This window comes from Eulemur rufifrons, unplaced genomic scaffold (genome assembly GCF_041146395.1).
Source record: "Eulemur rufifrons isolate Redbay unplaced genomic scaffold, OSU_ERuf_1 scaffold_81, whole genome shotgun sequence".
NCBI classification, from domain to species: Eukaryota; Metazoa; Chordata; class Mammalia; order Primates; family Lemuridae; genus Eulemur; species Eulemur rufifrons.
The window spans coordinates 838271-864062 of NW_027182863.1; the positions used below are offsets into that span (position 1 = coordinate 838271).

The window sequence follows — 25792 nt, forward strand, 5'->3', positions numbered from 1 at the left end:
TTGAATTAGTTTTTTAAATTTTATTTTTGTTATTATCATTTTCTTTTTTGTGATGGGATTTTGCTATGTTGCCCAGGGTGGTCTTCAAACCCCTGGATGCAGGTGATCCTCCATCCTCAGCCTCCCTAGTAGCTGGGACTACAGGCGTGCACTGCTGGGCCTGGTTTTCAGTTAGTTTGATAGTTGAAATTCTTATTGTCTTCCAAATATCTCCAAATAGTGGCATTTTTTAGTTGTTTTCTGATATTTAAACTGTTTATCCTTTTGGAATCTTAACTGAATTAACTAAGACCTCTAGTATAATGTTGAATAGTGCTAGTGTTGGCTGAATATCCCTGCTTATCCTGACTTTTTATAATCGACCAGGTTATCAAAGATTACATTTTCAACAGTGTTTTAAAAGATTGTGGAACACTTGAGTCCTATTGCCATATTAAGTATGCCTTGTAATTTTTTGTTGAACATGATGATATACTGGGTAAAAGGCGCCATCGTAAATAGGCATTTGTTGTGAGGTTTTATGTTTATCTGATTGGGGTTTAGGCCGTTTTACTATTTACTTTTACTATTTACTATTTACTAGCTTTAGGTGTTGGAGGATAAAGTTTCCTCTTGTGCCCTTATGTTTGTCCTCTCTTGTCTTTGAGTTTGAGACTAAGAAGGCGCTTGTTTCTTTTGTCATCCTGTTATGTGGGAGCCCTGTAGGTGTGTGGCAAGGTGTGGGGGGAGGGGAGACATTAGACAGTGCTATGGTTAGTTCTCAGGTTTTCAGTGAGTCTGTGCCCCTGGCTGTGACCTACACAAAAGTGCTTCTCAGTTTTGTTTTGTTTCTACCCTCAAGTGAGACAAAGGCTGGAGCAGACTGGAGTGGGATATTTATTTCCCCTCCCCCAATTTGGTTAGTTTTTGGTGAAACCCGGTTGGTTAGGCTCCAGTGAAAGTTCCTCTCGAGGGCCAGCCTTACTAGGAGAACAGAATGCGCTGGTGTGTTGCACCATGGCTGCCTTCCCCTCCCTTTGCTGAGGCACAGGAGACTTTCTCTGGCCTTCACTGTGGGAACCTGGTAGGCCGGTTCCTGGATGTAAAACCCACAGACGTGTGGGGGCTTGCCTAAGACCAGGCACCCCTGGAGTCTTTAACTCTTAAACTTGTCTACGCTTAGCCTCCAGCTAGTCGTAAATTACAGTTTAGATTTTCCTGCCCTGGTACTGGGTCCTGCAGAGTTTCTGCTTGTGGGTTTGTGTTCTGGCTGAGTTGTGGTTCTCTGTCTGCCTGCCTGTCTCTCTCGTTTGGGGAGCAGCAGTTTTCTGTGTACTCTCATTTCTCCAGTGGATCTGAGATGTTGGGTTTTCCATTTGTTCAGCCTTTTTCTTGTTCTGTGGATGGGAATGATGACTTCTAAGCTCCTTACAGATCAGAAACCAGAAGTCAGATTGCCATATTTTTTCAAGATTGATTGATTGCTTGCCAGTATTCACATTATAATAAAGTGACTTCTGTTCAGGCATGTTATAAAGGTATACTTATCAATAGCTAAAGTAGAAAGGCACAGATTAGAAATTTAAGTAACAGGAACATGAAGCCTTAGAGTTGCAAGAATGAAACATCAGAAATACATTTTCTGCTGAGGATTTGCAACTTTTTTTTTTTGCATACAATATTTAACATGTCAGCATTGTGTTGTTTAATAAATACATGTTTATGTGAAATATTCTACAGAAATTCCATGGTCATCTGATTTCTTAACCTTTTGGCCTGCAGGGCCTGTGGTCATCATAGTGGAATAATAGCTTGCTTGTTGGCATCAGGAAACAGATTTAAAGAAAGCATTAATAATTTTATGTCTCTTTACATTCTGCAAAAATATCCTTAATGTTCTACTGGACAGTAGCAAGACTGCCTTATCTGAAAGCTGCTTGGTCATCTCTGAAATTATCTTTTCTAAAGTATTTATTGAAATAAAGTGCTGCGTGCCAGTTCTCCCACTTGTTCTTTTATCACCCCTGCTCTTGCACATTCCATGTGTGAAAAAGGAACAACCCGATATTGGGAAGAAAATAGGATGCATTTTTCTTAGTAGTAGCATAAGAATCATTTTTCTCTTCCTACTCCTTCATTTTAATACAGTACAATACAGAGTACAATAAGGTCCCAATGTTTTGAGCCATGGTAATCTGAAACTTTTTAACTGACGGTAAGTGCTGGAGTTGCTGTTGCCAGATACAGCAAAGGTTATGGATTTTAAATTGGGTGGTTGCTGCCTTGCAATTTAGTTTAAAACAAAAGAGAAAGATCTGTTAGCTGTTTACAGAACTGTAGTGGATTCTTTACCTACTTACTGTTGTGCATCACAGTGCTGGTGAACTTCTAAGGTGAGCTTAAAAACAGTGAACACTGATTTACAGGGGAAAAAAACGCCACTTTTCTGTTTATATTATCTGCCTTCCCATCTAATGTTTCCCCACATGGCACTGATATTTTGTGCTACTGTTTGTCTCTGAAATGTATCATTTTAGACATACATGCAGTTACCATACATTTGTACAATTAATAACACTCTGATATTTCTATAATGAGCCAGGTACTGATGAAATAATAAAACAGACATCATTTCTCCCCTCGTGGCTCTCACTCTAGTGGAGAAGATATTTACTGTACAAATGTGTATGTGATATCAGGGGATGATAACTGCTCTGTGGAAAAAGAAAGCAGAAAAGGAAGATAGAGAATGACAAAAGCAATCCATGTAACCAAAACATGTGTACCCCTGTAATATTCTGAAATAAAAACAAGGAAGATAGAGAATGATGTGGGAGACATGGAGATGTTAATTTAAATAGGGTGTTCAGGGAAGGCATCAGTGAGGTGAAACACAGGCAAGGGTTTAAGGGCGTCAGCCACAAAGCTCCGGAGGGCGGAGCATTTTCATCAGGGATTAGGAAGTGCCAAGCTGTGTGTGGGAGAGGAACACTGAAGAAGGCAGAGTGGCCGGGAGCCACAGGGCCAGGGGTGGGAGGGAGGCCAGAGAGGTGACCAAAGGCAGTTCATGTTTGGCCTTCCAGGTCATGGAAAGTCTTTGGTTTTTATTCTTTTTATCATTGAATGGTTTTGACTAAAAATGAAGAGGAAGGACATGCACTTTTTCTAGGGGTTGGCTCACCATGCGTCCGACTGAGAACCAGCACTGACTGGCCACGCTGTCCCCTCTGACCACGCGAGCCACCTTGCTCCTTCCGCACACTCCCCCGGGACCCCTCAGCTGTCTGGAATGGAGTGTAGAGCACGTTCTGCAATAAGGTTGTTTATTCTTGGTGGCGGCTTTTCTTTCTGCCATTTATTGTTCTGCTGTACAGTTTTAACCTGTAATAATGGGGTGTGCAAATGTGTGCTGGTGACGGTGGAGGACCTGCCCTGGTGAAGCAAAGGAAGAGCACTGTGCTTACTGTGTGGACAGCTCGAGTTTTCTTCAGGGGAAGCGACTGAGGAAACGGAGGGGGACGGATCGGTAGAGAGCTGGGGTTGCTGTAAGACCATTAGACATTCTGGAAACATCAGAGCCATTCGTGCAGCCCAAGGGGATTAACCAACAATTCTATGACAGGTGGCCAGAGACACTCTAACTGGGGCGTTCCCTGATTTCAGGGATTTGTGTAAAGCAGAGGAGCGGCTGGTCAGGTGCGCTGTGTCTCCATAGCACTGTGCTGAAGGCGCCCCGGACGGCGCAGGCTCGCTCAGCACCTCCACTTTCGGGAACCACGTTCCACACCCTAAATGAGGCAAGACTGTAATAGAAGTGTCTTTTTTTCTTTTTCTGAAAACACAAATGCGCGCGTTCTTGATTTGTTTAATTTCACACAAAACCACATTCTATAACCAGTCATCTCAAAACAAATAAATGAGTTCACTTAATAAAAATAGAAAATTATCAGTTGGGAAATGAAAAAGAACCATACGCTCTAGAAAGGCATCTTAGAGGACCGATTGAAATGTTTTACCTGTACTGTTAAACCTAGAAGTTCCAAAGGCCATTTAATATACTGGAACTGTCTCTGCTGCCTTAGGAGTGGCCACCGTGTTTTGTTGCAGACAGTCCCTTTGGGGTGTAGCAGGTGGTATTCCTTGTGGATTACACCTCTGCAGCTCCTTTAACATAACTGTGAAGAAAGTTCAAATTTGGCCATATGTACTTGAAAACAAACTAGAAAGTCTCTTGGCAAAGCAGTGGAGCAGACAGGTTTTGGTGTGCCCACCCTGTTGTTTGTGTCCTTAACCAGCTCGGAGCTGTCCGTTGGTGATCTAATGTCCACAGCATTCAGTGTGAGTTCAATATGGGGAAGGGGGTAAGAAGTTAGTAGAAAGCCTTTTATTTTTTGAAATCATAATGTCTTTGTAGGTTTGTAAGTGTCAGGGGAAATTTTGCTTTAATGCTTTTCTTAAATTGATCTTTATTCAGTTCAGATTGGAGTTTTTAAACTACATACCTCAAAATGAAGCAAGTCTTTTTTTTGTTTGTTTTGTTTTGAGACAGTCTCACTCTGCTGCCTGGGCTAGAGTGCAGTGGTGTCATAATAGCTCACAGCAACCTCCAACTCCTGGGCTCAAGCGATCCTCCTGCCTCAGTCTCCCGGGTAGCTGGGACTACAGACATGGGCCACCATGCCCGGCTAATTTTTTCTATTTTTAGTTGTTTGGCTAATTTATTTCTATTTTTAGTAGAGATGGGGTCTCGCTCTTGCTCAGGCTGGTCTCAAACTCCTGAGCTCAAGCAGTCCTCCCGCCTCGGCCTCCCAGAGTGCTAGGATTATAGGAGTGAGCCACTGCACCCGGCCAAAGTGAGTCATTTCTTAGCAAACATGAGGTTGTTGCAATTTTTAGTTACTTAAAATGTGACATCAGATAAAGTAATCAATAATATTTAAAAGAAAAGATTTAATTCCTTTTGAAACTTTTGTACAAAAAAAATAAAACTTATGTAATGATGCACACCAATAAACAGGTATAAGCCACCACCCAACACAGATGTCCTAGTGGTGGACAGTTTAGTTTTTAGTTTTTTCTGTTACAAACTATGCTGTAAATTCTTGTACCTATATCTTAGTACCCCCCTGACTTTTAGTATCCTTGTTTCTCTAACATACATCTAGAAGTAGAATTCTCAGTTGTGAGGTGTGGGCATGACCAATTGTACAAGATAGGGCCACATTATTTTCCAAAGTGATAATTGCTCCCACGTCACTGTAAGTTCCACTTTCACATCTTCATCAATGCTTGATTTTTTGCGACATTAAAATTTTTGCTAATCTGATGGGTAAAATGGGATTTCATGGACTTGTTCTTTTCTGATTGCTAAGAGGTTAGGCATTTCTTTATGTGCTTAATTGCTTGGTATGGTTTCTTCTGTGAAAGACATGCTTGTTCATGTCTTTTGCACATTTTTCTGTTTTTTCATAAGCCTCCCTTTATGTTCTGAAAACAAATTCTTTGTTGGTTATATGTGTTAAAACATACTTACCTAACATCTTCTCGGCGTATGTTTTTGTGTTTAAGAATGGTTTCTTACACTCGGTAGTAAAGATTTCATCCAGATTTACTTGTAAAAGTTGAAAAATCTTGCCTTTTACATAGAAGCCTGGAATTGGTTTTTGAAGAAGGGATTTAATTGCATTTATTTTCTATACGGAGAACCCTCTGTTCCACAACTACTTACTGAGTAGCCTTTCCTTTCACCACTGGTGTGCAGTATAGAATAGTGTATCAGGCTCCCATACATGATGCGTTCGATTATAGATTGTATTAGCCCACTGGTTCATCATCGTGCCAACTCCACAGTGTCTTCTGCAGTTTGCTTTATAGTGTCCTGATACCTGGGAAGGCAGGTCCCTTTCTTTTTGTTCTTCTTTTGTAATGTTTTGGCCATTCTTAAAATTTATATGGCCACTCTGTATAAATATTTATACAGAATATATCTATTATTTATATTTATATATTATATTTACACGGAATGGCCATATAAATTTTCAAATTAGTTTGTTAAGTTTTCCAAAAGCCCTGTTGGACTTTGGATTAGACTTGCACTAAATCTATAGATATGAGTATTCCTATTTATGAAGCTAGTGTATGTCTTCATTTTTTAGTTATTTCCATAAAGGCTTTTAAAAAACTTTGTACTAATGAAAACTTTTAAACATATTCAAAAGTAGACAGTAGTATAATGAGCCCCACGTATCCATCTCTCAGCTTCAACAATTTCAATTCTTATCTTTACTTTATTCTATCCACTCTCTTCCTTTCCTCTATTGTTTTGAAGGCAAATCTGAGGCATATCAGTTTATCCATAATTATTTCAATATGTATCCCTAAAAAAGACTTAACCACAATACCATTATGATATAAAAAATTGATAATTTAAAAGGGTTTATTTACACATAAATGTACATATAATTATGAAACAAATGTATGGTGAAGCAAATATTACTCAAGGTAAGAAATAGGACATTGTCAGCACCCCAGAAGCCTCCTGTGTCCTTTCCAATTACATACGTTCCTGTTCCAACATCTGGTGGAATTGCTATCCTGATTTTTATGGTAATGACTTCCTTCCATGATTTTTACCATCTATATATGTATCCCTAAAGAATACAGTTTAGCTTGCCTATTTTGACTTTAAATGGAGTCATAACTGGAGGCGATCCTTCGTGTTTTCTTCTTTAATTCAATATATTTATTTATAAGGTTGATCCATATTCATGTAGGCAGCTAAATTTCATGTTCATTTTTCTTTATTGTCTTGTTGTATGGCTGTACCATAATAGATTTATCCATTATAGTTTTTTTATAATCTGGGTTGATACCCGATGCGACCATTAAGAACATTGCTGGCCGGGCGCGGTGGCTCACGCCTGTAATCCTAGCACTCTGGGAGGCCGAGGTGGGCGGATCGTTTGAGCTCAGGAGTTCGAGACCAGCCTGAGCAAGATCGAGACCCCATCTCTACTAAAAATAGAAAGAAATGATATGGACAGCTAAAAATATATATATATAAAAAAATTAGCCGGGCATGGTGGTGCATGCCTGTAGTCCCAGCTACTCGGGAGGCTGAGACAGGAGGATCCCTTGAGCTCAGGAGTTTGAGGTTGCTGTGAGCTAGGCTGACGCCACGGCACTCACTCTAGCCTGGGCAACAGAGTGAGACTCTGTCTCAAAAAAAAAAAAAAAAAAAAAAAGAACATTGCTCTTTTATGCATTTGTGTGTGTGTAGCCTGGTGAACATGTGCATGAGTTTCCCTAGGGCTGTGGTCCCCACGACCAGGTGGCAGAATAGCGCCCCCCACCACCCAGTCTGTGGGAAAAATTGTCTTCCATTAAACTTAGGAACTGGGGGGCTGCATGGCAGGAGATGAGCAACTTCATCATCTGTGTTTACAGCCATTCCTCATGGCTCCCCACACCCCCCCTCTGAAAAATTATCTTCCATGAACCCGGTCTCTGGTGCCAAAAAGGGTTGCGGACCCCTGCTCTAGGGTATATACCTAGGAGTGAAATTGTTGGCTCTAAAGTCTAGAGAGTTCACCTTGACCATGCAAGAGCAAATTGTTTCAAAGTTGATGTTATTCTTTGACATTCTCACCAGCAGTTTGAGTGTTCCATTATTTCGTATCTTCAGACTTTAAAATCTTTAGCAATTGGGGAAGAATGTAGTAGTGGTTCTTTAAGTTTAGCCTTGTATTGTCTTACATTTTAATATGAGAGTAAACAGGCTGGTCTGAAGGTAGTCAGTTATCTCGATTGATTGTTCACCATCAGTTATAGACTGAACGCCTTGTTCTGCTCTTTCCCCTCTTCTCACTACTGCACTTGTCTTAAAAAAAAAAAAAAGAAAAAGAAAAGAAAAACCAAAAGAGAGAGTGAACAGTAAGCCTGACTTTTTTGACTTATACCTTGTGAACCTCAAGATTATACACATAAATTAGAGATTTCTTAAACTAAAATTCTCCAGTTGAAGTCTTCCACACTTTTGTTCAAATTCCATTTATATTATAACATAAAATCAGTTCTTTCAAGGTATAGAAAAAGGCTCATTTAGATAAATTGAAGCAGATTAATTTAAGACATTATATACTATAACATCTTTTGTTTTTATGTTTATTTTCCAGTATGGTTAGGCATGAATCTAATTTGGCACTTTCTCCTTATTCTGTTCCTAGTAACTCTTATAGAAATAACATAGTAGCCACCAGGCATCTTTGTCACTCTATAATCATTATTACAGCTTAATTTTTTAAAAGATGAAAAATAAAAATGGAAGTTCTCAATGGCTCACGCCTATAATCCTAGCACTCTGGGAGGCCGAGGTGGGCAGATTGTTTGAGCTCAGGAGTTGGAGACCAGCCTGAGCAAGAGCGAGACCCCATCTCTACTAAAAATAGAAAGAAATTATATGGACAGCTAGAAAAAAAAAATATATATATATATATAGAAAAAATTAGCCAGGCATAGTGGCACATGCCTGTAGTCCCAGCTACTCAGGAGGCTCAGGCAGGAGGATCGCTCGAGCCCAGGAGTTTGAGGTTGCTGTGAGCTAGGCTGATGCCAGGGGACTCTAGCCCGGGCAACAGAGTGAGACTCTGTCTAAAAAAAAAAAAAAAGGAAAAAGGAAGTTCTAGTATTTTCCTCTAACTTCCCAGTAGATCATCTTGATCCTCCCTCAGGTGAGCATATCCCACATTGCAAACCATCGATGACAGAAGTCAGAAGTTTAGAGCGCCCAGCCCCAAATCTTTAATTTTATGGCATAAGTAAATTATAATTTTTAGAGACTCTGACATCCTTCTTTTCAACTCAACTAGCTTACTTTATAGCTTACTTTAATTAGGAGGAACATAATGCTGTATTTAAGCCTAATGAAACAGATATCAGCAATATATGTTGAGTAGGGTAAGCATATAGTTTATCACCAAATCACTAGACTTTTGAGGATGAAAGAGAGTAATAGTAATGTTAATCATTCACCGCAGCAATAGGTATAAATCTGGACTGTCCCGGGCAAATTCATGATATATGGCCACCATCATGTTGCATGAGTATAGTTAAAACTAATATCTTGCACCTTGATGTCATGGGATAGAATAAAGTAATGTTCCATTTATTTTAGGTAGAGCAAAGTTTTAATTTCTCCTTTGTTGAAATGAGGAAAATAGTTTTTAAATGCCTCTCATAAGTTTTCTCATTCTGTCTTGTTCCACCAAGGGAATCTTGGTCAGATGACAATCAGAAAAGATGGTTTAATCTATATAAGAACACCCTGCAAATTATAAAGTGTTCTAGTAACATAAGTTACATTCCATTATCAAGCCAGGAGGCAATGGAATAGGAAAGCTGAAGTTTATTTCTGCTTTTCTGACTTTGGTCTTAACTTTAAAGTTTCATTCTTTGAGTGGTCTTAGGTAATCCCCCAAGATGGATTCCCAAGTCCAAAGTGAAATACTTGATTAATATATGTTCCTTTCTACTAACATGAATGATAAAAAGTAAATTGTTTTAACAAATTGTTCTATTGTTAAATTCATTTTTTAAAAAACTTAGTTATCCACAAAGAATTAACAGATTCATAACTAGATTTTCATGTACTTAAATTTCTTACGTATTAATACTTTGCTTAAACAATTTATACATTTAGTACTATATGATAATTCTTAAGGGCTTTATTTTCATTGCGATGATACCAATGGTATAACCTGCTTATTTAGGAAGAATAAATTATTTTTAAAAGTACAAGATATAGATGTAACAATTTTTATAATCATACTTTTGGCTATAAAACAATATCTATTTTAAGTTGGGATTACACATTTTAGTCCCTGTCTCATTAAATTAACTAGTTATGCATGAAAGCCAGTATAGTGTAGCATAGTATTTCTAAATTTCAGCTATTCATGTACCATCTTCACAATTTACCATAGCCCTATGTTACCTGTAATGTTATTCTGTATTTTTCTTTAAATGATTCTCCTTTTCACAAAAATTTAAGTGTGAAGAATAATTCACTCTTACATATAAGAAAGAAATATTACTTCCCATAAATAAAAAATATACATAAGCATACACTAAATTAAATACATAACTGTTAAAGGTTAATGTTATTAATATTTATATATACCTCCCAAAGTTATCTCAAGTACTTCTAGTGTGTATCTGCCACACTTTCCAAAATACTAGTGTTAGCACAGAGTGACTATACACAGACTGGATTCAAATCCTAATTCTTGTTAACTGTGACTTGGCGCAATGAGTTTCTTAGATTCAGTTTTCTCATCTGTGAAGTCAAGTTGATGGTTTTACTCTCATAGCCTTCATTATTGTACGGGCTAAATAATGCCAGTGAAGAGTGCCTGTCACATAGTAAGAGCGCAATAATTGCTAGTCCTTATTACTGTTTTTATTATCTTAATCCTCAGATATCTTTGTTATCTGACAGTAGTCATCCTAAACAAAATACATCACCCAAGAAAGACGGTTTAAAAAATGGTGATATAAATGTAGACTTTGATCAACTGAAAGTTGATGATAAAAGTTAGTATAAAAATATATTATCTTTCATAGTTGCCAGAAAACAGTCAAGGTTTAAAATATCTCCAGTGTTTATTCATTAAGTCAAAATAAATATTTTTAATTGGCTACAATGGCATCATTCTGATTGTGAATGTTAAGTATGTTCTTATTTTTGCTTGACTTGTCTTTAAAGCCACCTAATATATCCGATAATGCTGAATAATAATATGGACTTTTATTCTGCTTCATGTTTCCAATTTGAAAACTTTCTTTCTTGTGTCTAATTGTATCTCTGTAAATTGTGTACATTTTTTTAGTTTTCTCCTCTATGAAAAGAGATTATGGTCATTCCAAAAGATCACTAATTTTAATGATATAAAGAGCTGCAGCACTACTTAGTCCTTTTAAAGAAGTTTCTCTTATTCTGTATATAAAGATAATGTCTTTTTTCCAATAAATAACAATTGAAAAATCAGAATAGTAACAGTTTTAATAAACTGGGAATCAATATTAATTAAAGGGAAACTAGGAAGCTGATCACTCAAACTGAAAAGAATTTATTATTTCGGGACTGCTGAAATCCCTTCTCACAGAAGCTTTATGCTTGGTTCTCTTATTTTGCTTAATATTCATCTTTAGATTTGTATATAAAACAAGTAATTATCATAGTGATTCATCATGCTTTTTAGATAACTTTTCAGAGGGTTAAATATTGTAGGTAATTCATAGCTCATTGTTTTCAATTTATGAGACTGTAGAAATTACCAAGAAATAAGTGAAGACTGGTTTGATGCTAAAGAAAACCTGACAGGATTTGACTTCTCAGGAAGGAAAGAAAATCAAATAGAACAAGATAGATGGAATCTGAAGTTTGCACTAGGTTGGTTTAACAATTTACTGAGGAATCCTAACCTATTTGTAAAATAATACTTACCTGCTTCTGGGTTGTGTTGGGTGCCTGAGCTGTTTTAATATTTTATTCCTGTTTGTGGCTTTTCTTTATGCAAAACGAGAAATTGGCCAGTTGGAGGTCAACTTTTTAAAGAACAGAAAATTGCTAAAAGCTTAAACCCAAGATTTAGTTAGCAAGTAGATAAGCTGCATTCTTTTCCACTGAGCCCTCACTGGACACTTTCCAGGTGCGGTTACCTGGGGAACAAAACCAACTTCTCAGCTTTCCTCAGGTAACCAGTACTAATCTATCAAATCAGTATTAGTGATGGAAACTATTTGCTTTCCCTCACTTTAATAATTTCATCTATTTCAGGAATATTTTCATCTTTAGATAGTCCTTAAATGCTTATAATAGTTAGAATAATCACAGGCACTAGAGAAAATTCTATCATTTCTTGTGATAGTTATGCTACCTCTCTTTATTTTTATCTGTATGTTTCTGTGGGTTTTTTAATTTTCCATATTAGCAATGGTTTTATTTTTTTCTGCTTGTATAAATAATGGCTTAGTAAGATTTTTAAATAAAATATGAAAATATAAGAAAATTAAAATTACCTGAAGTTTCTCCAACCTTCACTAACCACTATGAATATTTTAGTGAGCATTTCAATGCATTTCTTTATGCATATATTAATACATATACACAACTTAAAATATTATATCATCTGATTTAATTGTAACTTTTTTTCTTTCCTTGCATTATTTTCCACCATATCACTTGTCACAATACTGTGTGTTTTGCTTACTTGATGCTTGATTGATTACTGGGTTCACTGCCTTCCCACCCTTACATACTAGCTCAGCAAGATCAGGGATTTTGTTCACTGCCAAGTACAGCGTGCAGTCCATAGGGTATCCAGTAGATATTTTGTATCGAATTAGTGAAGGGTTAGGTGATGGGTGTAATGTATACATTCTGACTCCTTTGCTGTACTATAGCTCTTTACTTCTTTTTCACTGCAATATAAAAATGTAAAGTTAGGTAGTTTCACTATTTCTCTGTAGAATACATTTATAATCTAAAGAGATTAACAAATTAAATGAAGTTAATGAAGAAGGTTAGGTATTAATTACCTAAAGATGAAAGACTCTGCCTGAATTCTAGCACCAATACTTAACAGATTTGTGACCTAAACTCCATGACCTCAGTATCATCATCTGTAAAATGGAAATAATAATAATAATAATAGCTCCCTCACGGGGTGGTTGGGAGAATCATGTGAGGTGATGTGTATATAAAGTGCTTAGCATGTTGCCTGGAGCAGAGCATTCAATAAGTGCTAGGCTACTCTTGTTACTATTACTACTTAATGAACACAATAAAATTTACAAATCTCCCATTATTATTTAAAAATTATTAAAACATAAGTAAAAGTACTCATGGATTCATTCAACAATATTTGTGTACTCCCTCTGTGCCAGGTATAGGATTTGCTAGTAATTCAAATCTCAATTTAGTGAATCTTTGATTTCAGACCAGGTTCCCTTCACAATATTGACTATGAGATGACAGCCTAAGAATTTTGAAATTTTGTCAAGCAAGAAAAAAACTATCTATAATCCTAGTATTTGTGGTTTCCAAAATCATGCTGTCTAACTCAAGTAATTTGTCTGTTTTTTTCTTATGTGCTCTTAACATTATCACAAGCTGTATAATACCTGCTGTTGATATTTGTCTGATTAAAGGTTTCCTTGGTACGTTATTTCCCCAACAAAGGAATGTGTGTAAAGAGGTCTCTGAAACCACTAGCTCTAGCCAGCACTAACACTAAGGAGTTAAGATCCTGTGTACATCCAGTGTTCTCATAGCACTTCTCTGAACCAGGGACAAATGACAGACTTTTTTAGTCATGATGTACAGTCAGCCCATGGGTTCTGTATTCATGGATTCAACCAACTTTCTTGTCATTATTTCCTAAACAATGCAGCATAACAACTATTTACATAGAATTTACATTGTATTAGGTATTATAAATAATCTAGAGATAATTTAAGGTATATAGGAGGATGTGTGTGGATTATATGCAAATACTATGCCATTTTATATAAGGGATTTGAGTATCCTCAGATCTTGGTATCCACAAGGAGTCCTAGAATCAGTCCCCCAGGGATACCAAAGGACAGCTGTAACTGATTACTCCGTTTAGATGTAATTTATTCATTTGAGCTATGAGAGACTTAATATCAACTAATCCATACCCATTTATTTTTCAAGATGATATGATTAAGGCCCAGAAATCTTAACACTGTACTCCAGGCTTTTGGTCTTCGGTCTGGTCATGCTGATATTTGTTGATAACTTTTTGATAAGCTTTGTGATAGTAAAAAGAAACCATGAAATATTTAGCAAGTTTTCATTTTCTCTTAAACATCTCAATACAATGATGATCATTTCTGTGGTATATTCTGTTTTTCTACAAGCAGAAATGTATGCTGAACCCTTACGAAGAGATAAAGGTTATTTGGTACATGTTGGTGGTCTCTGCCCTTCAGTATCTGAGGTATGCCAAGATTTCTTTTTGAACTTCATATTATTTCTCCTTTTTTAGGCTGATTGAAGGTCTCATTTCCAGAAATACCTAGTTTCTGAAATTTCAATTTATGATTCTTCTACTAATTACAGGTGTGTTTCCCAAATTCAGTCCGATGTGCATTACTGTGTGCCTGCTGCTCACTAGAGGTTCTGTACCAGACGTCAGCCACAGTGGGGACAAAGTCAAAGGCCATTCCCACAGGAGGGTCCCAGGCTAGTATAGGGGGCCATGTAGACAAATAGTTGCAGTCATTATAGACAAATAGCTGCAGTCATTGGTTCGTGCTGTTCTTAATCAGATCTTTCTTGGATTATACTTTGTAGCTTGTTATCAGTGGTATGTAGCAGACTGACTTCCGTGTGCTTTATCTTGTTACGCACTGTTTCACAGGGAATGTAGAGTGCCTTAGTTAAGGAGAACGGGCTCCAGAAAGAGATAACTTTGGCTCAATTCCCAGGTCTGTCAGCAACTTGATGAATAAATTTGGGCAATTTACTTAACCTTTTTGTACCTCAGCCTCCTCTTTGTCTATAAAGTGAGGTTGATAGTAGTTTCACAACATCGCTATGACAGTACTATGAGTTAAGTATGTAAAGCACTAGGAGTAAAGCCTGGCACATAGTAGATGCTCAGAAAATTGTATTCTATTATTTCTGAGTTTAATTACTTTTTAGATGACACTTTTATACTTTTTAGGTAGATAGCTACATCATCTGTATATAATCTCTTCCAATCTGTCTGTTGCTACTTTCTATTTTGTGACATTGTCAGATCATTCAAATCACAATGGTGACGGAAATACCTTTACTCTCTGCTGATAAAAAATGATGGCTGTTCATTTCAGATATGAAAATCTTTATCAATTAAGAGAGAATCCTGTTTGTAGTTGGGGTTGAAATTTGTTAAAAAAATAGGTGTTTAATTTTATTTAATGGAGTCACCTAAGAGTATATGCTTTCTAAATTTTACTCATTAACGAACTACAGTTCATTAAGGTAGTATTATAATCCTAGTAGTATTACCTGATGTGAAAGATTCTTTTAGCATCTTGTTGAATCCTTAAAACAAACTGTGGGGTTTTCTTTTCTTAAGTATTCTACATACTGTGTGGAAATTTAGAAAATACAATTAAATGCAAAAATACAAGGAGGCTATAAAAAATTATCCATAGTCCCATCATTTGAAAAAACAACCACTTTTCAGATTTGGTATGTATCCTTCCACTGACACTCTCTAGGTCTGGTGCTTTTATAGGAATAGCTCTTGCCTGACTTTCTCAATTATATGGTTAAAGTTCTGATTCTGTGTTTCAACTTTTTTTGTTTTTTTGGTCTAAATATTTCCCCACAACAAGGCCATAAAGATATTCTCTTAAATATTCTGGTGAATGTTTTAAATTTTGACTTTCACATTGCAAGCCTTTGAGTCATCTGGAGGTTATGTTTGAACATAGGAATTAATTTTAATTTTTTTAGTATAAATAGTCCCCAGATTGCTAATCTCTGCAACTTTATCATATATCAGCTTTGCAAATGTTTTACATTAAATTTTAATATAAAATTAATAGGAGATAATTCATGAGAAATGCTTAGTATCTTTTATTTCTCATCTTTAATTTGGTTTTTATTTAGTTATCCTAAATAAACATTCTTCCTGATTTCAAGCTAAGTATATCAACCTTTTTGTTTGTTTGTTTGTTTGTTTGTTTGTTTTTTGACAGAGTCTCACTCTGTTGCCCGGGCTAGAGTGCCATGGGGTCAGCCTAGCTCACAGCAACCTCCAACTCCTGGGCTCAAGCAATCCTCCTGCCTCAGCCTCCCGAGTAGCTGGGACTACAGGCATGTGCCACCATGCCCGGCTAATTTTTTCTATATATACATTTTTAGCTGTCCATATAATTTCTTTCTATTTTTAGTAGAGACGGGATCTCGTTCAGGCTGGTCTCAAACTCCTAACCTTGAGCGATCCACCCGCCTTGGCCTCCCAGGGTGCTAGGATTACAGACGTGAGCTACCTCGCCGGGCTTAATTTGTGAAAACTATATTTGAGCCAGTGATTACAAAATTAAGTTTGAAGTAATTTAAAGTCAATGAAAAACCTTTTGGTTTTCTGCTTTTCTATTTCAGATATACATCTCTTGCTTTCCAAAAAAACGAAACAAGAAACAGTGATATAAAGATGGCTGTGAAGGAAATGAATGCTGCCAAAAAGGTGGGGGCCTGCTGCTTTCCAGTCTTTTTTTTCTTCTTTATTCTTGAATAGTGCTACTCTATAAGTAACTAATTATTATACTTTCATCACTTTTTATAGCTAATGTTATCTCATAATTATTAAAACCATGAAAGGTAGTCATTTTATTTTTTCATGCCCTCATCTGTACCTCACTGAGGTTTTAAACACGATGTGGAAAATGATGGAGGTTTGCTCTGCCTCCTGCTCATCCTGTGACTCTGCGAGAGCTACCTCACTCTCTGAGCTTTTTGTCTTAAAATGAGGATAATAGTTCTTACCTCAAATATTTAGAAGTTTAAAGGAGCTTAATATGGAAAAATTCTCAGTACAATGTACTGAGGATGTACTCAGTAAGTACAGCTATTATCGTTGCTGTTACATACCAGTAATTTGGCTTCTTCTTAAGAGCTCATTTTTTCTGTGGTTTCAACTATCACTTTAAACTATCACATTCCAATCTTTTCACTTATTTATTGAACAAAGAGTTATTACATACCAACTGTGTACATTATTCTAGGAACTGAGAAAGCAACAGTGAACAAAATAGACAAAAATCTGTGCTTTTATGTGAAGCTTAAATCTAGTGGGAGAGATAATGGCAATAAGTAAAATGTAATATTCTGGTGTGACAGAGCTAATATTTTATGTATTTTGCTATGACTTTTCATCTAGGATTTAAAGTCTGAGCCCTTCCTTTGTTGAATTTTTACAGGATTTACAGTGGTTTCACACCATTTATAGTCTACTTGCATGGTTATTGGTAACTAATTTATCATTTTAATTTTATCTTTCACAAGTGAAGGAGGCTGCACTTTATATTACTAGTCCCCCCCCCCCCCCATAACCTGTGATACAATTCTGGGCATGTAGTTTGTGTTCATTACATACGGTATTTAGTAAATAAAATATAGAATATTTATAATTACTCTTCAGACCAGCCTTTATCAGGTGGGTTGATTAAAAGAATTAAGGTTTAATACCCTAACCCTAAAACATTCATTTTATTTAATGGGTTAACCCCTCTCCTTGGCATCTAGAATGGGTCTGATTATGTCCTGTGTTTGGGAGGGTTGAGAAAATAGTTACACCATTTGCTGTGTTCTGGGGTTCAGAGGAAGAATCCCAGTTGAGAAAGGCTGATTTAGACATAGTCTCATAGACTTTATCATTACTATAAAAAATTATGTTGGGCATGTTTTCTTAATACATAGCCCTGAACACCGCTGAAGTAAATTTACTTGGTATAAATGATCTTAAAGTAAAATTTTCAGAGCAGTTTATTTTATTTATAATTTTAAAATTTATTTTAATTGAATAAGCTGGATTATCACTATGTAATGGTGTTAAGAAAACTTTTAAAATGCTTATTTAGGGTGTCAAGAATTGTAAACAAATTGAATCTGCTAAATTATTACCTGATGCACCTGTTAGATTCATACCTCCAAATACTCTGAACTTGCGTTCACCAAGATCATGAAGTGACTGGCTGAGCTACATCCAGAAGTCAGCAGGTAAGAACTAAAATTATATTTTAATTGGTTTTAAGCTTTTTATGTAAAAGCATAGTTCCATTCAATAACTTAGCTATAGTCAGATTGTGTTACTTTGGAAAAGACAAATGCTCGCGTATGTTTTCACTTTGCCTAGAGACCATATTATAGAAACTCTTCAGGAAGTAAGAATAAATCCTAAAGGGTTTCTGAATGGCTTATCTGTTAATAGTATTGTGGAAATGACTTCATCTGTTCTGAAAAACTCTTGTTTTTATTCCTAACTGGAAGCAGAGATCATACAACATATTCTTTTTTATTTAAATATTACTTTAAAATTTTAAGCTATTGGTTTCATTTTTCACATAAAATGAATATTAAAAATAATAAAATATAAAATTTAAAAACAAACATATTACTATTAATATAAAACCATTTACCCCAAAACTGCTTGGTTTAACATTCGTCATCTCACAGTTTGCAGATTAAGATTCAAGGCTGGCTTAGCTGGGTAGTTTGCGTTCAGAGTCTTTCATGTTGCAGTAAAGAAGTTGGCCTGGACCGTAGTCATCCAGAGGCCACACTGAGCCTGGAGGGTCTCCTAAGATGGCTCATTCACATGGCTGTTGGCAAGAGGCCTCAATGCCTTACTGCATGGGCCTCTCCACAGGACTCTTTGAATCCCTTTACATTGTGGCATCTGGCTTCCCCTGAGCAAGAGAGCAAGGGGGAAGCTGCTCTGACCCACCCTCAGGAGTCACGGTCCATCATTTTGCCACATTCTATTAGATGAAGGTCACTACATGCAACTCATACTCAAGGGGAGGGAAATTTAACCCCACCTCTTAAAGAAAGGCATATCAAAGAATTTTTTTTTTTTTTTGTTGTTGTTGAGACAGAGTCTCACTTTGTTGCCCAGGCTAGAGTGAGTGCCGTGGTGTCAGCTTAGCTCACAGCAACCTCAGACTCCTCGGCTTAAGCGATCCTACTGCCTCAGCCTCCCGAGTAGCTGGGACTACAGGCATGCGCCACTATGCCCGGCTAATTTTTTCTATATAGATTTTTAGTTGTCCATATAATGTCTTTCTATTTTTAGTAGAGACGGGGTCTCGCTCAGGCTGGTCTCCAACTCCTGACCTTGAGCAATCCACCCGCCTCGGCCTCCCAGAGTGCTAGGATTACAGGCGTGAGCCACTGCGCCCGGCCCAAAGAATTTGTTTATATATTTTAAAATGACCACCAGTGAACATATACAATACCTTTTTACAATATAGGTGAGACTTCTGTTTCCAGTTATAGGTGTGTAGATGACTCAAGCCAACCGTCCACTGAGAACAACTAGAAAACCTGAATAAATATTAAAAAAAAAAAAAAAATGCTTGAAGGCACTGATGAGCTATCTAGATAATGATGTATTACTGGATCAGGGTACAAAGAGGAGTCTCAAAGTATGCCCAGTGTTTAGGGGTATTTTCCCCCCAGTATTATTTGCAGAGGGGAAGCTAGGAGGGCATGGGCCATTTTCATAGCATTGCAGCCAGGGGGATGGGTGTTGAGCCTAAGAATACTGAGTTACAGAAATGCCCCCTGTATTTCTGGAGACAAGATTTGATTTCATAAGTCAAATAAGGCTTTGCCTTAAAGAAAAGATAAATGTGTTAGTTCAAAAATTAAAAAAGAGAAAAAAGAAAAAAAAAAGGGGGCGGTAAACTTTCACTTTAAGCAAGAGCTCTCTGCGTGGCTCAAGCCAGCAGCTTTAAGCTTGGGAACCGCTGCTTTCTAATGTAAACGATTCCCAGAAGCATGATCCACCCTTGAGAGAGGCTGATAAAAAAAAAAAAAAAAACTTAAAAAAAAACCAAACTAAGATCTTAAAAAAGATGATCAAGTTATTGCTCAAATTCAACAGTGCTATATTAGAGCATAAGAGAAAATAGCTTCTCCTAAACAGTCTGTGTTTTCTTGTGTAAAATGTTAAAGAAAATGTTAATAAAATTTATGCAGATTTCATAAGTTTTATTATGAAACTTATGAACTACAAGATGTTGTGCAAAAAACGGTTAGTCCGCCTGACTTGAAAAATTTAATGTTACATATATTGGCTTTTAATAATGCTAATTCAAAGTGTTAGCGGCTTTTACATCCGCCACTCAATATTGGCAAACTTTTATTAATGACCAAAGACCTCAATTAGAAATTAAGTTAAATGGCAAATCTTTTGTTAGACTTATAGATACTGGAGCTGATGTTACAATTATTTCTAAAAGTTTTTGGCCAAAAGCTTGGCCTTTACAACAAGTTCCTACTGTTCTTACCGGAATAGGAACAATGACTGACATATTTCAAAGTTGACAGATTTTAAATTGTTCAGGCCCTGGACAGACAGCCACTTTAAAACCTTACGTGGCTAACATCACTATTAATTTGTGGGGAGGAGATTTGTTACAGCAGTGGGGAGCATACGTCAATATACCTAATACATCTGCTAAACGGGTTATGCTAAATATGAATTATAACCCTTGCTTTGGTTTGGGTAAAAGGAGCCAAGGGGCTAAGACTTTCGAGGTACCAAAGGCACATACTTCTCGGCATGGTTTAGGCTATCCAAATTTTGGATAGCGGCCACTGCTACTGAAAAGCACCATTCTGCTCTGGCTTTAAATTGGATGTCACAAAAGCCTATGTGGACAGCAGTGGCCACTAAAACAAAAAAAAAAAACAAAAACAAAAAAAATTGGGTGCTCTTCAAATATTAGTAAAAGAACAATTACAAGCAGGACATATAGAGGAGTCCACCAGTCCGTGAAATTCTCTTATATTTGTTATTAAAAAAGAAATCTGGCAAATGACAAATGTTAACTGATTTAAGAAAAGTCAATGCAATTATACAATCAATAATCAAGCCAAACTTTTGTTTCTCATTGTCCCACTTGTCAATTAATTAATCAGCCTAAATTTTCTGCAAGAGTTAATCCTCGAGGTCTCTCACCAAATAAATTATGACAAACGGATGTTACACATATTCCTGAATTTGGCAAGTTAGGTGTTGTACATGTTACTGTAGATACTTATTCCGGTCTTATTATGGCTACTCCATCCTCTGGAGAAACTGTTAGACATATGTTCTCACACTTACACTCCTGTTTTATATACATGGGAGTCCCAGCCACCATTAAAACTGACAATGGCCGTGCTTATACTAGTCATTCCTTTACAGCTTTTTGTATTAAATGGGACATCAAACACATTACTGGCATTCCTTAAAATCCTCAAGGACAAGGCATTATGGAATATACACATCAAACTTAAAAAAAACATGTTTTTAAAACAAAAAGGGGGAGGTACACAGTCTCCCAAAGATAGAATAAATCAAGCCTTATTTACCTAAAATTTTTTGAACATTCGTAAGGAAGATAAATTAACGGCAGTAGAAAAGCATTGGAATAGGAGTCCACAATCAGACTCTTTCCCTCACCAGCCTATCTGGTGGAAAGATGATGTAGAAAATAAATGGAAAAAAGGATGTGCAAAGGTGTAGGGGAGAGTTTTTCTTGTGTTTTGACAGATGACAGACCAACAGTCTGGATTCCAAACAGAAGAATCAAACCCGGAGTGGAAACTTGAGGGGAAAAAGCGGAAGACACGTCAGGCACAGACCGTGACGTGGGGACAGCTGAAGAGAACATACGAAGAAGCAGACAGGATATTGAACCGGACATCTCTACCTAAAACATCTGTAAATCTTTTTCTTGCTGTGATCTGCATGGTGAGCATGGTGGTAAGTGTCTGGCAACCAGACACATCACTATTGAGCATTCTAAAATTGCACCCACAGATATACCCCTTTGTAAGAAAGTAATAATTTCTGACCCTAAAACTTGGGTACAACGGGACAACTGTAGAGCTCACACGGGGCGCATTCTTGCTGGGTCCACATCTTATGGTGTTGTCCTAGACTGGAGTCCCTATGGCCATCCTGCCTTCTCTCACAATTTTAAAAAGCTTCATTGGAATAAAACTGCCACTTCGATGTCTGTAAAAGACACTGACCTTAAAAGTCATTATTACACGGCTCAATGATGGTATGAGCTCTCCAGCTCCTCATATTTTAGATGGCCCTATTCATGATCAATTGTGGAAAATATCAGTTGCTTTGCACCCTTTGCAGGCCTGGATTAGCACACACACTTTGGATACAAACAATAGCCGAGAATGGACTTTGAATTTAAATTCTACTCATTATATTCAAGTTTGTGTTAGACTACCTTATTTATGATTGGACATGCTGTTTATAATGAACCTTCTTTCCTAGTGACCTGTGACAACTGTTCTCATTATACCTGTGTTAACAATTCTATGAAGTTCAATCCTTATAAAGAAACACTTTATATTCTCAAAGCCAGAACAGGACTGTGGTTACCTGTTAAAATGAATAGAGTCTGGCAAGAAACACCAGCAATGTTCCTTTTGGACAAACTACTTAACCACATTCTTAAACGTACAAAAAGATTTATTGGTCTCTTAATAGCAGCTATTTTGGGAATAATTGCTGCCACTGCTTCTGTGGCCACCGCAGGTGTGGCTCTGCATCAGACCATTCAGACCACTGAATTTGTTCAAAATTGGCACCACGATTTAAATCAATTATGGTCTACCCAAAATCCAATTGATTCTAAGTTAGCTATTCAAGTGGCTGACTTACCACAAGCAGTCACCTTGTTGGGAGACCAGGTTATAAGTCTACAAAAGCAACTTAGACTTCATTGCGATTGGAATATCACTCAATTTTGTGTTACACCTCATATATATAATCAAACTCGGTTTCCTTGGGAAAACATCTACTTAACCAAGCAAATCTGACTGAAGAGATTGGAAACTTACAACAAGAAATATTAAGTACCTTCAGTCACAAACTTAAATTGCTCTTTGAAGCTGACATTATTAATGACATCTCTTCTGGTTTAGAGTCAGCTGATCCACTTTATCATCTTAAGATCTATGGGAGTTCCACTGTTGTAACTTTTGGCATTATTTTAATCCTTTGCTTGTGTTTATTTATAGTCTGGAGAAAACGCCAAAGAAGACAAGAATCCGGAGACCAACGCCTCGCTGTGATGGCTGTCCAACTCCATCAACTTTCTTCAAAAAGTAAAAAAGGGGGAGATGTTGAGCCTAAGAATATTGAGTTATAGAAATGCCCCCTGTATTTCTGGAGACAAGATTTGATTTCAGAAGTCAAATAAGGCTTTGCCTTAAAGAAAAGATAAATGTGTTATTTGAAAAGCTGCCTCCTCTCAGGAGGGCGTCTTGCTGGTCAGTAGAAGCTGCACTTCAAAGAGACAGCTGTAAACTGGGCCTTTGGTTCTCACCTGTTTTGAAAGACAAGGCATGCCTTTTCCTTAGAACCAAAGGTTGCTGGAGCTGACAGGTAGACCCCCCGGAGATGAGAGCTGATCATATAGATATGCTAATGCCCAAGCCTGGCCCAGACGGAACCATGTGGTCCAAGTAATTAACACAAAGCACAGCCCATGTTGACTTCTGGGATCATCTCTGTCCCCAAGAACACAATCACCAGAGCAAAGATGTCCCTGTTTGTTGTAGCCTTATCATAAAAGTTACAAGTTTGCCCCAAGACGATTTTATAACTCATTGTTCCCCTAGTTGGAGTTAGTTTAAGGATCTGTAGTAGCCTTTTAGGAGACTTTGATCCTAAAGCAAACTGCCTGTTAGTATGCAAATCCTGTTGCCCTTGGCAACGGGGAGCCTGTTTGTACCCTATAAAATACCTGTGTGGAGTTTCAGTCAGGGAGATATTTGATGCGGGTAAAAATATATCCATCCCTTTATTTATTTATTTTGATAAACCTTTACTTTATAAACTATGTCTTTGGCTCTGTGTATTATTATTGCCATTACTTTATCTTTTATTTCTGTTTACTACTATATTTTTCATCCTTTGCGATGACCCCTGCCTGAGAGACCTGTTCTGAAGAAAAAAACCTCTTTGCAGGGAGCCTAGCTAACTCCCTGCAAACTGGCGTAGTCAACTTAGAGACCATGATTGAAATAAAGAGAAAAAAAAACCTCTTTGCGGGGAGTGTAGCTAACTCCCCGCAGATGGGGTCTTGGTAAATTCTCAGCATGGGAGTTCGGGTCCCAATGGGCTGTACTTGAGGAGAACAAGTTTGAACTAGAAATACATGTTCCCCAGAAGGGCTGTAACTCAGCTTCAGAATTTAGTCCCTAAATCAGATTGAGATGATCTTGGGTTATGAGTTCTGCCAGGCACCTGGAAGAAATGAAAGTAAAACTTCTCTGGAAGAAAATAATATGATTTTAGGCCTCAAATTATTTATGCAAACAATTTTGTACTTGTTAGCTTATTTTATAAATAAGAACATACAGTCAAAATCATGGCCAGTCGGCACCGTGGCTCACACCTGTAATCCCAGAGCTTCAGGAAGCTGAGGCAGAAGGATCACTAGAGACCAGGAGTTTTGAGACCAGCATGGGCAATGTAGACAGACTCCATCTCTACAACAAATGAGGAAGACATTTCAAAAGCTCAGGAAAAGCTAGGCCCCCACACCAGTTAGCCCAGCTGTGGCTGCAAAGGACAAGTTCTTCAAGGAAATGCAAAGTGCCACTCCAGTGAACACATGAATGACAAAAAAGCAAAACAGCTTTATTGCTGATACAGAGAAAGTTTGTGTGCTCTGGATAGATCACCCCAGCTACAACATTCCCTTAAGCCAAAATCTAATTTAGAGCAGGCTCCTCTCTTCAATTCCATGAAGACTGAGAGAGGTGAGGAAGCTGAAGAAGACAAGGATGAAGCTAGCAGTTGGTGCATGAGGCTTAAGTAAAGAAGCCATCTCCATAAATACAAAATGACTAACATCCTAGGAGAATATGATTATTGGGATTTTGTTTGGACTAGAATTTCTGTCCATCTCGGAGACCAAAATTTAGCCTGTTGCATATTTGGGAGCAATGTTTTTTAATAAATGTACTGCAAACCAGGTGTAATTCAACTCAATGAAAAAAACCAACTGAAATCTCAAGCTATTTTGAAACAGGAAGGGGAAAATTTGCAAATAGAAGTTTTTCCCAACTGAAAAAGAGAGGGCAAAACAAATGAACCCTTTGGAAGGTATTAAAGAAGCTGTCACAATCTGAGTGCCAAGCAAGGTGATTGTCAGTCCTCAAATGCCGTTGGTCTCTGCCTCCAAAAAAAACCAAATCATTTTATCTAAGTTATAATAGTCAAGCCTGTAAATAAATATTTTTAAATTTCTGAAGCTGTTCCTCCCCACTAAAAGATGCTCAAAATTAAAAAAAAAAAATCAAAATATTTTTTAGCTACTTTTGTCAGAAAGGTAAATATTTCATAAGGTGTCAGTATGCGTGTTGGCCCTCAGTTTATCACGCTGTAACACACCATCTCTCAGGTTTTGCCGTCACAGTACCTAACAAGGCTTCCAGACTCTCTTCAACACCTCCAAGCTCCCCTTTCTCCAAACACAAAAGGAAGAAGAAAACTGCAAACCCCCATCTGCCCGCCCTACAGTTCCTGGGAAGAGACGGTCCTCAAATTGTTCCTGCTTAGACCCCTGAAGCCTGGAGAAGGAGATGGGGACAGCTGTGCCAGAGGGCGAGGACGATGTCCAATAAGGGGGAGGAAATTTGGCTGAGGGGACAGACGGGAGAAGGGACATGGAGAGGAGGGGTCAGTGGAGATAAAATGGTGAGGGGGGTGAGAAGAAAGAGCAAAAAAAAAAAACAAGGAGAAAGGAGTGAGGATCACACAAGACAGAAAAAGATAAAATGGAAGAGAAAAAGAAGGAAGGGTCGGGGTTAAAGGACGCAGAGACGGTGGCACAGAGAACGCGGAAAAGGCTGTCACTGGGAGGAAGGGAGATTAGGGGGTGCTACCTAAAGGGCTTCACCCCAGCAGGCGAATGGGCTGCACGGGGAAGGGGGAACTGGAAACCGAGCGGGTGGCAATAAGGGGCTGTGGGCGCAGGCAGG

The 25792-nt window shown here is 37.6% G+C and overlaps 2 long non-coding RNA genes across 4 annotated transcripts in view; one reads left to right on the forward strand and one right to left on the reverse strand.

Annotated features, from left to right (window-relative positions):
• Nucleotides 1-7227: 7227 nt before the first annotated feature.
• The window catches only part of LOC138379561 (uncharacterized), an 81092-nt gene continuing 62527 nt past the window's right edge, over nt 7228-25792 (reverse strand). For both annotated transcript variants that reach the window (XR_011232255.1, XR_011232254.1), the window contains exons 4-5: nt 19018-19105; nt 7228-7858 (exon numbers count right to left, since the gene is read on the reverse strand). This is a non-coding gene — a long non-coding RNA (uncharacterized lncRNA). The remainder of the gene's footprint in view (nt 7859-19017; nt 19106-25792) is intronic.
• LOC138379560 (uncharacterized) lies at nt 13927-23351 on the forward strand. 2 transcript variants are annotated; one of them, XR_011232253.1, is made up of 5 exons: nt 13927-14003; nt 16163-16247; nt 17641-17779; nt 21324-21536; nt 22820-23351. It is a non-coding gene; the product is annotated as an uncharacterized lncRNA (long non-coding RNA). The 2 variants fall into 2 exon arrangements; XR_011232252.1 differs by having other exon boundaries at nt 21324-21524.